Source organism: Eumetopias jubatus, unplaced genomic scaffold (assembly GCF_037043125.1).
Source record: "Eumetopias jubatus isolate StellerSeaLion01/CBP00866 unplaced genomic scaffold, mEumJub1_p1.0 scaffold_3, whole genome shotgun sequence".
Lineage (NCBI taxonomy): Eukaryota > Metazoa > Chordata > Mammalia > Carnivora > Otariidae > Eumetopias > Eumetopias jubatus.
This window is the reverse complement of record NW_028274809.1, coordinates 137,842,718-137,854,753: the sequence shown is the minus strand read 5'-3', so window position 1 is coordinate 137,854,753 and position 12,036 is coordinate 137,842,718.

Here is a 12,036-nt window from a genome sequence, read left to right as displayed (position 1 = left end):
TCTTCAGTATTTTTCTTAAAGTTGGCTGTATAATACAAATGACTTCAATATTTTGTGCAATGGCTTTTTTTTCCCCTTTTAAATGCAGTCGGTGTATGGCTAAGTAACGTCTTCAAGATCCTTGTACACTGTTTATATGTGCAATAAAACGGGCATGGTCAGCTGAGAGTACCGGAAGTGGACAGAATGTACACAGCGCAAATATCCTTTCTTTTATTATTTAACAGCCATTAAAACTTTGAATTTGTACAAACCATCTTCTGCCTGACTTACCCATCTGATATGAAGGTTGACCATAGTCACAAAAGAAATCCTAGGGTGTCGTTGCTGAAATAGTCTGTAGCAATTATCTAGTGTATATATATATATATATGTGTGTGTGTGTGTGCGTCCTGTAATATATATATTTTCCAACCATTTTTTTTTTCCAAACTAAAATCTTCCCTGGAAGCACAGAACATACAGCAGTTATAAGCAGAGTTGCTGTGGTGAGGGGGAGAGGGAGTGTAGACTCAGGACCTTCACCTGTCCCTTGGGTGGCAGCTCCAGAAGATGTCACTGAGGAAGCCTGAAGGCTGTGTGGTGTGTGTTGGAGAACCACAGGATCTGGTCCTTTCTCCTCAGCTGCCCGCCGTGGGATCTGACCTGCAGAGAGCGAAGTGGCCGCCATGATTACGCCTCCCATGAATCTAGGCTGGGGTTTTTCCCACATGTGCAGCCTACCTCTGGTAGAAGAGAAGCTGCTTGGAGGAATTCAAGTGAAAACACAACACACGAGACCAACAGCCTAAGTAAGCAGAGATCAGGGTCAGGGCCTCTCCATTTAAGATCCGTTCCTACCGAGTTGAGAAAACCAATGCATGGCCAACAGTGTTCCGATGGGGAATGCTGTTCCTGGGCCGAACCTCGAATTTTTGGGTATCTTAGTCTACTACATGTTGCACAAGTCTAGCACTCACAGAGACTTTGCACTGTAAGTTGGCTGGAGCACCTGGGGAACGTGTGAAGGGCAAGCGAAGGGGAGGCCACAGGCGCAGAGCGCTGGTGGGGGACATGGCGGGGGGGCACACCTGGCACTGGGGGCATCCGTGCGGTTCAGCTATATGGCATTGGCCGCAGCAAGGGACTGTCCCAGAGACCGAGTTCTGGCCAACGGTTGCATTGGGGGTTTCCCATTTCTTCCTGGGGGAGTCCGAAAGATCCGGGCAGCAATGACCCCATTGGGGCTGGTTATCTAACCTCCCGGAGGTCAGCTAGCAGAGACCAGATCCAGTTGAGCCTGGTCTCACGGGATGTATGAACTCAGGGAGTTCTTTTTGGAGCTGGTACTCGTGTGTGGGGCAGGCGTGTAAAGCAGGGTTCCACTCCCAGCCACTACCTTCACTCCTCACACCCACACGCTAATGGGCCATCTTAATGGTCAATAGTCATTGAGTGGCTACTGTGGGTCAAGTGTTTTTCTGAACTATAAACCCCATTAAAACAAGGCTACTTGTGTATTTTGTTCTCTGTCAATTCCCCATTGCCTGGAACAGTGCTTGTCAATAGGCACTAAAAAGATGCCACTTAGAAGAATTAATGAACTTTGCATGCAGGATTTCAAAAATTCTTGCCAAAATGCTACTAGGGAAGGACTTGTGGACACCTATACTTAATACCACATACATCAGGAACTGACCCTGCCTCTTCTACCAAGAGGTTTTTGTGGTCCTTGCCTGACATTGTCCACGTGGCTATTGTTTATTGGTTCAAAAGCAGCCACCTTACTCAACTGACCAATAAGTCTCTTCCCCCAAATTTTTAATTCTTTTCCTGGTGACTGGAGACAAAAGACATAAAACCTGGAAGAGACCTAGAGGCTAACACTGACATTCAGAGAGAAGTAGGGATAAGCAACTTGCTCAAGCTCATATCAGGTAAGACAGAGGGCAAGCCACGGTCAAGTTCAACTGTTGGGCTTGTGTCCTTGTCATTGTACAGAGGGCATCCCAGCAGAGCTGACCGACTGAAGTTTCTAGAGTTTTTTTTTTTTTTTAAAGGTCTTGGGCAATTCTTAGGATTTAGAGATACAAAAGAAAGCATTTGTGGGATAAAACTTGATAAACTGAGCCTTACTGGGACCAGTTTAAATGCTAGCTAAGACAGATCAAGGCCAGGAAAAGAGGTTTAAAAAACAGGCCCAGGGGAGAGGAAGCGTTCCTCACATTGAAATGAGGTCGAGGAGGAAGCCTCCAGTTCCCTTGCCATTTCTCTCTCCCAATTTGATAAAACATTACTCTAGGGTTTTTTTTTTTTAATTTTGGAATGTTTATCTGTTTATCAAAGTGATACACGTTTATCAAAGAAACTTTGGGCAGTATGAAGAGGTTGGGGAAGATCACTGGTAATCCCATCTTATAGGGAACTGTTAAACTTTTCAAATATTTTCTTTGAGACATTCCTATGTATTTTTACACAGTACAACTTTACATAGGTTTTTCCCTTGTTAATACTAGAGTATATCCGTTTTCCCCAGGATAATGCTGTTTGCTGAAAGAAAAAATGGGGTACCCTGAACAGGCACTAATGATATTTTAGAAGCCCCCTTTAAAAACGTGGTCTTAGGTGGGCAATACCTAAAAGAAGCAGACAGACCCTGAAATAAGATTAAGGGCCATGAGGTCTTTGGTGGGCAGGGAGTCTGCAGGGGGGTTGGGAGGTACGGCTGGAAGGGAAAAGTGGCCAACAAGAGGTACATTTTCTTTTTTTTTTTTTTTTAAGACTTTTTTATTTATTTGTCAGAGAGAGAGAGCATAAGCAGGGAGAGTGGCAGGCAGAAATAAGCAGAGGGAGAAGCAGACTCCCCTCTGAGCAAGGAGTCTGACTCAGGACTTTATCCCAGAACCCTGGGGTCATGACCTGAGCTGAAGGCAGCTGTTTAACCCACTGAACCACCCAGGCGTCTCGGGAGGTACATTTTCAAGGCAGCCCCACAGTGAAAGACTGAAGTTCAGTCCTGGAGGAAGCTCTGGGAGATGGTACACCACATCTCATACCTCAGAATCCTCCCAGCCAAACTCCCAGGAGGTATTTATATCCCCCTAAAACCTCCCTTAACATCATGCCTAGATATGCTTAAAAAAATAAGTGTATGCCCATTTAAATGCTTTGGTTATATAAAAAAATAAGGAAATCCCTAGGATCTCTAAGCAGAGAGGGAGCTAGAGACCAGAATATTAAAATGAAGGCAAAGCCATGACCCTGCTGGGAGCACCGGTCCCTCCTCTTGACCAAGAGATGGTGTATTAACTAATGGGCACTCTGTGATGGCAACAAATACACAGACCCAGTCAAAGTGAGTCCTGAGTTGGATCTGAAATCTCTGCACAAAGCCAGCATCCGTAAAGGGCTGCATCTTCATTGAAAGGATAGAGAAAAAAGAAGTTAGCCTGTCTACCAAGGGAGACGGCAAGGAGAGTAGCGATCCTTGGGTGAGAGGAAGTGGGAAATATTAGCTTCTGTCACTACAGGTCTCATCTTCCACAGATTTATGCTTTGAATTTCCATTGCAAATGTGGTCTGGGAAACCCCAAGATGAAGAATACTTACAGTGTCTCAGGCTGGTCACATTCCAGGACACCAAGGAGAAGAAAAAACAGTTCCTTACTGAAGCAGACCCCACAGATTCCCTGGGATGACACCGACCATGCATGAGCATCCTATGCAAAATTACAAAAGAAGCTCTGAGACTTGCAGCCTGAAAGTTTTTTTGCAACTTAAATTTGGTGACAAGACTCGATTGGAGCTGGCAGATATTCAAGTCTGTATTTTTTAATTTTTTAAAAATATTTTATTTATATGCCAGAGAGAGAAAGAAAGCTCACAAGCAGGGGGAGTGGCAGGTAGAGGGAGAAGCAGGCTTCCTGCTGAGCAAGTGGCCCGATGTGGGTCCTGGGATCATGACCTGAGCAGAAGGAAGATGCTTAGCCGACTGAGCCACCCAGGTGCCCCTATTCAAGTCTTTATCATCTTAGTGTGATAATAAGAAGAGAGTGGCCATATGTAAAGAGATGGTAATCGAGATCTGTCCAAAAGTGATAAAGCATTTGAATGCTCAGATTCAAGAGGCACAACACATTTCAAGCAGGAGAAGTACAAATACCTCTGTATCTGTAGAGATGCGGTAAAAGTGATCCTAGAAAGTGAAGACATGAGCCCAGACTTCATTCTGCCTTCTAATGGCTGGGCGTTCCACTTGGTAAAGGCCCTTGAGAAGGACCATCTCAAAAGTAAGTAGAATCTTCCACCGGCAGGACTGGAAACCTGTGTCAGCCCACACCCAGGGCTAAGACAGCTGTGCCCAGCCAGACGATCTTAAGAAGTGTACCTATTTGTGGTCAGAAGACACTGTCCTGGCAAACAGGTCTGGAGCTGAGGATTGTTGCCTTACGTGTCATGGAGAATGCAGCACAAACATCTTCAGGAGGACAGTAAAGAGGCCTTTTCTGACAAGGTCAAAGAGGTGATGAGACCAAAGGAATGGGATACAATTAACCACTGAAAATCCATCTGACCATTCTCGGTGCTTTCTGGATGCCGGACTTGAAGGTCAATCGGTTCAGCAACACTCAGGAAGAGCAAAGCTGCTGAGGATTTATAGAGGGCAGCGGGGGCAGACTCGGTGTTTTACAAGGTCACATGGGGTGGGGTGGGGGTGGGACGGGGGAGGAGAAGCAGGGACGTGCAGGCTGCCCGCTTTCCACTGCGATGAGAAATGCCAAAGTGCTGGGCCAGGACACTCCTGAACAACTATCACTTTTCTTTACAAAGTAAAAGAAAGCCCTTGACCTCTTGGAATGTGATCTCCACATAAATACCTGCTAGAGTCATTAAAGCTGGGCATGGGGACGGAGGGAGAGACACGTCTGCTGCCTAAGGAAGGTCCCATACAGGCAGACCTCACCTTTCCCCTCAAAATACTGTCTAGTCTCTTGTCTTCCTAAATCCTTAGTGAACGTTCTTTAAAAGAATATTCAAGGGGCACCCGGATGGCGCAGTCAGTTGTGTCCACTCGATTTTGGCTCAGGTCGTGATCTCAGGGTCCGGAGAGCGAGCCCTGCATCTGCTCCATGCTGAGCATGGAGCCTGCATAAGATTCTCTCTCCGCCCCTCTCCCGTCACTACCCTTCCCCCCTCACGTGTACGTGTGTGCTCGCTCTCTCTCTCTCTCAAGAGTACTCTTTTTTTTTTTTTTAAAGAAAGAGAGAGTCAGAGATTGCGTATAAGTGGGGAAGGGGCAGAGGAAGAGAATCGCAAGCAGACTCCCTTGCTGAACGCAGAGTCCGACCAGGGGCTCGATCTTTTGTGCGGGGTCTATGTTTTGTTTACCAGAGTATCCTCAAGGCCCAGAATAGTGGCTGACATAGAATAGGTGCTTGATAAAAATTTGTTGAACAAATGCCTTTGCTTTTTGTTCATTTTCCTTTCTACCCTTATCACTCTATTGAAAACACTCATAAGAAAGTCATGGGTCCCCTCCCAATGGCCTCTTTCCAGTCCTTGTTCTATCTGATCCTCCTGAACAGGGAAGCATATGGGACGGCGGAACACTCGCTTCTTGAAACCCAAGAGTTTTCTTCTGGTGACATTTTATCTCTCTAACTGTTCTTTTTTCATTTTCTTCATAGTCTTCTCTTTCTTTTCTTTTAGGAGGAGCACACTCCATATTGAAGATCTCTGGGGGTGCTCACCAGCAGTAGTGACTTAGGAATCTACAAATCTCTGCACTTCTAGGTCTCACTTCGCATCTGAGATCTAGCATGATGTAGCTCTGGGTGTCTTCACTTGGCAGTCCGATAGATCCTTCAGTCTCACGGTATTTAAAATTTAATTCCCTATCTACCTTCCCAAATCCCATCTTCTTCTCATGCATTTCCCGATTCTGTGGTTTCACCGCCTCCCCAGCCTCCCGAGCCAGGTATTGTAGGATCATCACCAATGTGAACCTGTTCCTGTTAGCTGGTCACTAAGCCATGTAGAGCTTCCCTTAGAAAGGGAGGATCTCAGCCCCAGCATCTCCTCTTCATCCCTGCCCCCTTAGTGTCAGCCTTGAACGGCTCTCCCAGGGGTGAGTAGTCAGTGGTCCCTCTGGTCTCCCTGTCCGCCTGCTCTTTACCCTCTCCCCCTGCTACTACAGTCATATTTATAAAGCACAAATCTTATGTCTCATCCCTGCTGGAAACACCTTCCGTATCTCACTATTATTTATGCAGTAGATTTCAATGCCATGCATGCCTCTCCAATCTGTTACCCGTTTGCTGCTAACGCCCTCTGTTGCAGCCACTCCAGTCTCCCCTCTCCTGAGCCTCGCTGGGGTCTCTGATGTCTCTGTCCCCCGTGCTACATTTGCTGCTTGGAATGTCCTCTCACTCCTTCTTGATTTTGTAAAGTGCAGCGTTTTCGGCGAAGCTATGCCCACACCCTCCGGATGATCTCTTCTTCCTTCGTATTCCTGAAAAAGAATTTGGTCTGCTATATTCAAATGTTCATTTCTAAATACAACTCTTCATATTGGACGAAATCATTTCAGTGGGGAAAAAGGCACAAAAAGACCCTCAATAATTCATCTGTTCTCTTATGGAAATCTTAATAAGAGTAATCATAGACCCACGTGTGATGAAGAAAACGAAATACCATGGCTGATGCCTACTGAGTAGTCACTACCCGACTGGCACTGGTCAAGGGCTGTGTTGTACGTCTCCCCGTACCCCTGGGAGGCAGCACCTACCATAACCTCCATTTTGCAGGGAGGTGACTTGTTCAAGGTCCCTGAGTCCTAAGCGACAGTACAGTTTGGATTCAGATCCCCCGCAGTCCGGCTCAGAGCACACGCTCTTCAATGCTATCAACCCTTACTGAATGCCCTGGACCAAGCACCTACAATCATAAAAATTGGAGTAAATAGTTGAAGCCTTTACTTGGGTTATTTTCTTTGATCTTCACGATGACCCTAGAAGTAGGTGCCATTATTATCATCCCTCTTTTGCTCATGAGTTTAACAGGAAGTCATCGTGGGGCTCTCTCTACCCCAGTTCTGACGGAGGTCCCCAAATAGTGGGCACTCCATACAGTCACCTTCGAAAGGGAGGTGTTAGGCCACCTGCGAAAGGGGATGTGAAACCCAGCTCGGTCCAACACCCTCTGTGAAGGGGTTAAGAAGAGTTGAGGAGGCCAAAGGTTTTCAGAGAGAGATGTGGGGTGCTGTGCATTTCCCCAGCCTTGCCCTGCCATGGGAAGCGGGGTGGTCTACCTTAGGCCTCGGTAGATGGGCATACAGGGACTATTTGGAAAACCTGATGTGTGCTCCCTGGAGTTTTTGATGCAGGGGCCTGGCCTCTGAACTCTGACCTGTGGGGTGGCAGGGCAGAGAGAAGGGGGCTGCCCCGGGAATGAACTGTGCTCTTTTCTGGGGTGCAGACAGAACACGGGCTTCTCCAGACGTGGTCCCCCACGCCCCCCATGAGGGAACTGCTCTATGAGGTTGCTTTGCACTCTCCTGGAGGTAAGTTCTTGGGGGGTGCATGGGATATGGCTGCAGCAGAAAGGCTGTGGGAGGGACCGAATTATGAAATCCCTCAGCAGAGAACAACTGAATAAGGCTGGAATATTAGCAGGATTATAGAACTCATGTTTTAGAATCAACATGATAATCCCAGCAGCTGGGATAGCCTCTCTGCACTATGCAGCAAGTGTGGGCTGGGTCAGTCTACGATGAAGACCGGAATGTTCTATAGTCTGTCAGGCCTTATTTGTATATAACTAAGAAAATGAGTTATTTGCTATTTACTCTAGAAAACTTTACTTTTTAGTGTGTGGCCTATTGTGATTGTCCTGATCAAAACACTGGATGGCAGTATTTTTACTGAAATGATTTCACAAGAGCCCCTAAAGCAGTAGGTTTCAGTCTTCTGAGAAGAATAATCCTACGTAACCAGCAATGAACAAAAAGGCAATATGCCATCAATCCACCACCTGAACAGCCTGTGCTGAAAATTACAACTCCAAATGTGGTGTTTTAACCACACACACACACACACACACACACACACACACACACAGTGCACACACACACAGTGCACACACACTCAGACACGCTCAGACATTCACACATACACACCAGAATGCCAGAAATATCATCTTGATAAATTAAAAGTCTCTTGCCTTTTCTAGGTCCTACCTCCATGCCCCATTTTTAATAGTATTTGAATTCATCTAATAAACCCAATGAGATGAAAACATTAATATATTTGACTGGTTGAGTATATACCATTGTCATCCAAAAAGGGCACTAGGATTCTCTTCTTTACTCACTGTCACCAGGAAGTGAACTACTCATTAAACATCACCAGGGACAGAAGGCTGACACCTGGTGCCAAAGAGACGTGAATGAAATCGGAAATTCGATGCTCTTGGATGGGAGTCCTGGTCTCAGGCCAAACACTACAAGGGTATAGATTCCTCTTATTTCCTCTCTGAAGACCAAAAAGACATTTTCTCCTGGACTGGCTGGGGCCACTAAAAGAAATGAAGAAGTTTACAAACTACGTTCTCCTGGAGGAAATGATTTTATTTCTATAGTCAAGCAGCCTCGGTACAGGGTACACATTGAATGCAGAGCTGATACTCAGTGTGCTGGCCCTCACAAGTCTTTTCTTTTACTCAAAAAGTTGTGGTAGGAGAATATTAGGGGGAGAGGGCTCACACATGCCACATGCATCCGCAGTATATGACTATTTACATATCACTGTGTGTATCGCCACAGGAGTAAGTTACGGATATTATAAGGTATGCACAAAAATAGACATTTTAACAGGAGGAGGATGAGCTAAAAATACACTGACAGAAGATCTTTCACACTCCAATGAATGGTCTTGTGCACCTTTGCAGGTGAGCACACCTCACTGTGGAGTCCAGCGGCACTGGTGCCCCTGGTCACTGACAACTGGACGGGACGGCGGTGATTTCGAAGGCCATCCTGTTTTGCTACGCGCTACGGCCCCGTGAGTTAGATGGCGCGGGGCTCTTGTCTGCTCCATTTGCAGATGAGCAATCAGGCCCAAGGTACCTTATGGACGTGGGAATCACATCCGGTTCTCTTCTTCTGGAAGTCTCACTAGTTCACAGAGCAAGTTACGGTAATTCTATTTTTTATTTTTATTTTTTTAAAGATTTTATTTATTTGACAGAGACATAGACAGCGAGAGCAGGAACACAAGCAGTGGGAGTGGGAGAGGGAGAGCAGGCTTCCCGCGAGGAGGGAGCCCCATGTGGGACTCGATCCCAGGACCCTGGGATCATGACCTGAGCCGAAGGCAGACGCTTAACGACTGAGTCACCCAGGTGCCCCGGTAATTCTATTTTTTAAAAAGTGTTTTTGAATCAGAACTTAAATTCCCACGAGTATAAAGGAAAAGGCATGAAGGTGTGTTTCTGGGCCTTGACACAACGGGGTGTCAGCACTGTTCTTTCTGGCTTCCAACGTTTATTAAACATGAAGGCTGAAAATTAATGTTTTACAACTCAGCACATATACGCATAACTTCTGTTAGTAAAAATGATGGCATTCTTAAAAAATAAAGCCCTTTGCCTATCATCCTCAATTCTGAAGCTCTTCTCCTTCTCAGAAGTAATGGCCGTTATTTTCATTTGCACATTTTCCTAGGAAATATTTGTATCTATAGGAAGTACACATACTGTGTTGGTTTAAGAAATGTTAACAGTATTGAATTAAAGTGCGTTGTTCAGCAGCTTATTTTTACTCATAAATGTTTTAGGGTGTTTTCATATTTTCTCAACCACAAGCAATGTTGCAAGGCATGCCCTTTCCGGGGCTACTTTTGTACATCTTTCTCCGTGAAGCTGCTGAAAAATAATTTTGCAGCACCATATATGGAAGTGTGCATTCCTTGGAGACTTGAGACACCACCTATCACTTAGACTAAATCCCTGGATAGATCTGCTGCAGGATTTCTTTGATCCACCGAACTCTACGGAGTCCAAGCCTGTTTTGATTATCACAGCTTTCCAGTGTGTTTCGACCCCTGGTAGAGCAATGTGTTCTTTTCCAAAACTGTCTTAGTGTATTCTTCATAGAAGTTTTATAACAAGCTTGTCAAGTTCCATTAAAAGTATTGAGATTTGGATTGAGATTGCATTGCCTCCATAGATTAATCTGGAATGTATCAATACCTTTACAATATTGAGTCTTTTCTTCCATGAATACGTTGCTCTCCATTTGTTAAGGGTTTACCTTACTAAAGACCTCATACCACTCTTGTTCGGGGTATTTCTTGGTACTTTGGGTTTTTGTTGCTGCTCTGAATGGGATCATTTTCCTTTTGTACGTTTGTGTTAGATATTTATAAGCTGATAGGAAAATTACTAATTTTGAGATGCTGCTCTTGGTTCTAATACTTTGTCCCCCGTCTTGCACACGGCTGCTGCTTCCGCCCTCCGGTCACCAGTGCTCCTGTGGCTGAGTCTGCGGCTCCATTTGCTCCCCCACGTCTGCCAATCCCTTGGCACCTGCCGTCGCCGCCACCCTCACCAGCCCGCACCACAGGCAGCAGGTCCTTTCTTCACCCAAACCCAAACGAAACGCAACCCAAAACTAAACTAAAATGAAAGCTTAAAAAAAAAAAAACGCAAACCTTTTTGTTTTTGTTTTAATAAAAAGTGATTTTGGTTTCAGAAGTTACACACACTGATGTAATCTCTGTTGTATCCTGTGTTTGTCCAACGTGTTCAATGGAGGTCTGCGTTCTTCCGATGAGAATATACAAAAAGGTTGCTTGGCTAACTTGGGAATAGGTCTAATGAGCTCTTCAATATAAAACGCATGTCTACTTATCACAGCTTACTACGCATATATATTAAAAATATTTTTAAGACGTCAGCTTAGAATTTTTGCACTGTAAGATTCATGAAACAGTTTTATTCAAACTCTTTACTCGCATCTCCAAAATCAGACATCATGGTCCACTTGCTTGAAGTGCCACACACCACCTTCAATTCTAAGTGGTTTCTAAGTGAGATACAACATTACTTGAAGCTAGAAGTCATGTGGAAATTTTATCCCCCCCCCCCAAATGAGGGTCCTTTGTGTAACATTGGGAGTTTTTCTTCTTCATGCAGATTTATGGTCTTCACAGAAGGACTACTGAATTCTTTTTTTTTTTTTTTAAGATTTTATTTATTTGAGAGAGAGAGAATGAGAGATAGAGAGCATGAGAGGGAAGAGGGTCAGAAGGAGAAGCAGACTCCCCGCTGAGCAGGGAGCCCGATGTGGGACTCGATCCCGGGACTCCAGGATCATGACCTGAGCCGAAGGCAGTCGCTTAACCAACTGAGCCACCCAGGCGCCCCTGAATTCTTTTTTAATGTAGACCTCACTGAAGTGCAACCGTATATGAGAAAGTATATAAATCTTAAATGTATGGACTGGTGCATTTTCAGAGTGAACACACTCAGGAAGCAAGCACCCAGATAAAGTAGTAAGAGAGACTCACTAGCTCCCTCTCGTGCCACCTTCCCATCACCTCTCCAAGGGCCCCACCCCTCCCCTGCTATGGCAACCCCATCCCGACTTATAACACCACGGATGAATTTTGCCTGGCTTGGAAACTTACATGAGATGGTACAAAACGATTTACACAGGACATAATTTTTTTGTCTGGATTCCTTTATCAATATTACGTTTGCAACCCCTCCATGTGGCCGCATCTAGTAGCACGCTCATTTTCATTAATGTAGAATATTCCACTGTCTGAATATATGCCAATTTTACCCATTCTATGTAGATGGATATTTGGGTTGTTTCCAGACCTTGGCTATTATGAGTAGTGCTGCTAAGGACATTCTCAGACAGGTTTTGTATGCACATGCTATGGTTGGGGTACCCCGAGTGGATCTGTCGGGTAGGGTCATGCTCCATCTCCGCAGACCCTGCCGGTTACGCTCCCACTAGCCGGTCACCGTACAGCCTCACCAACACCCAGG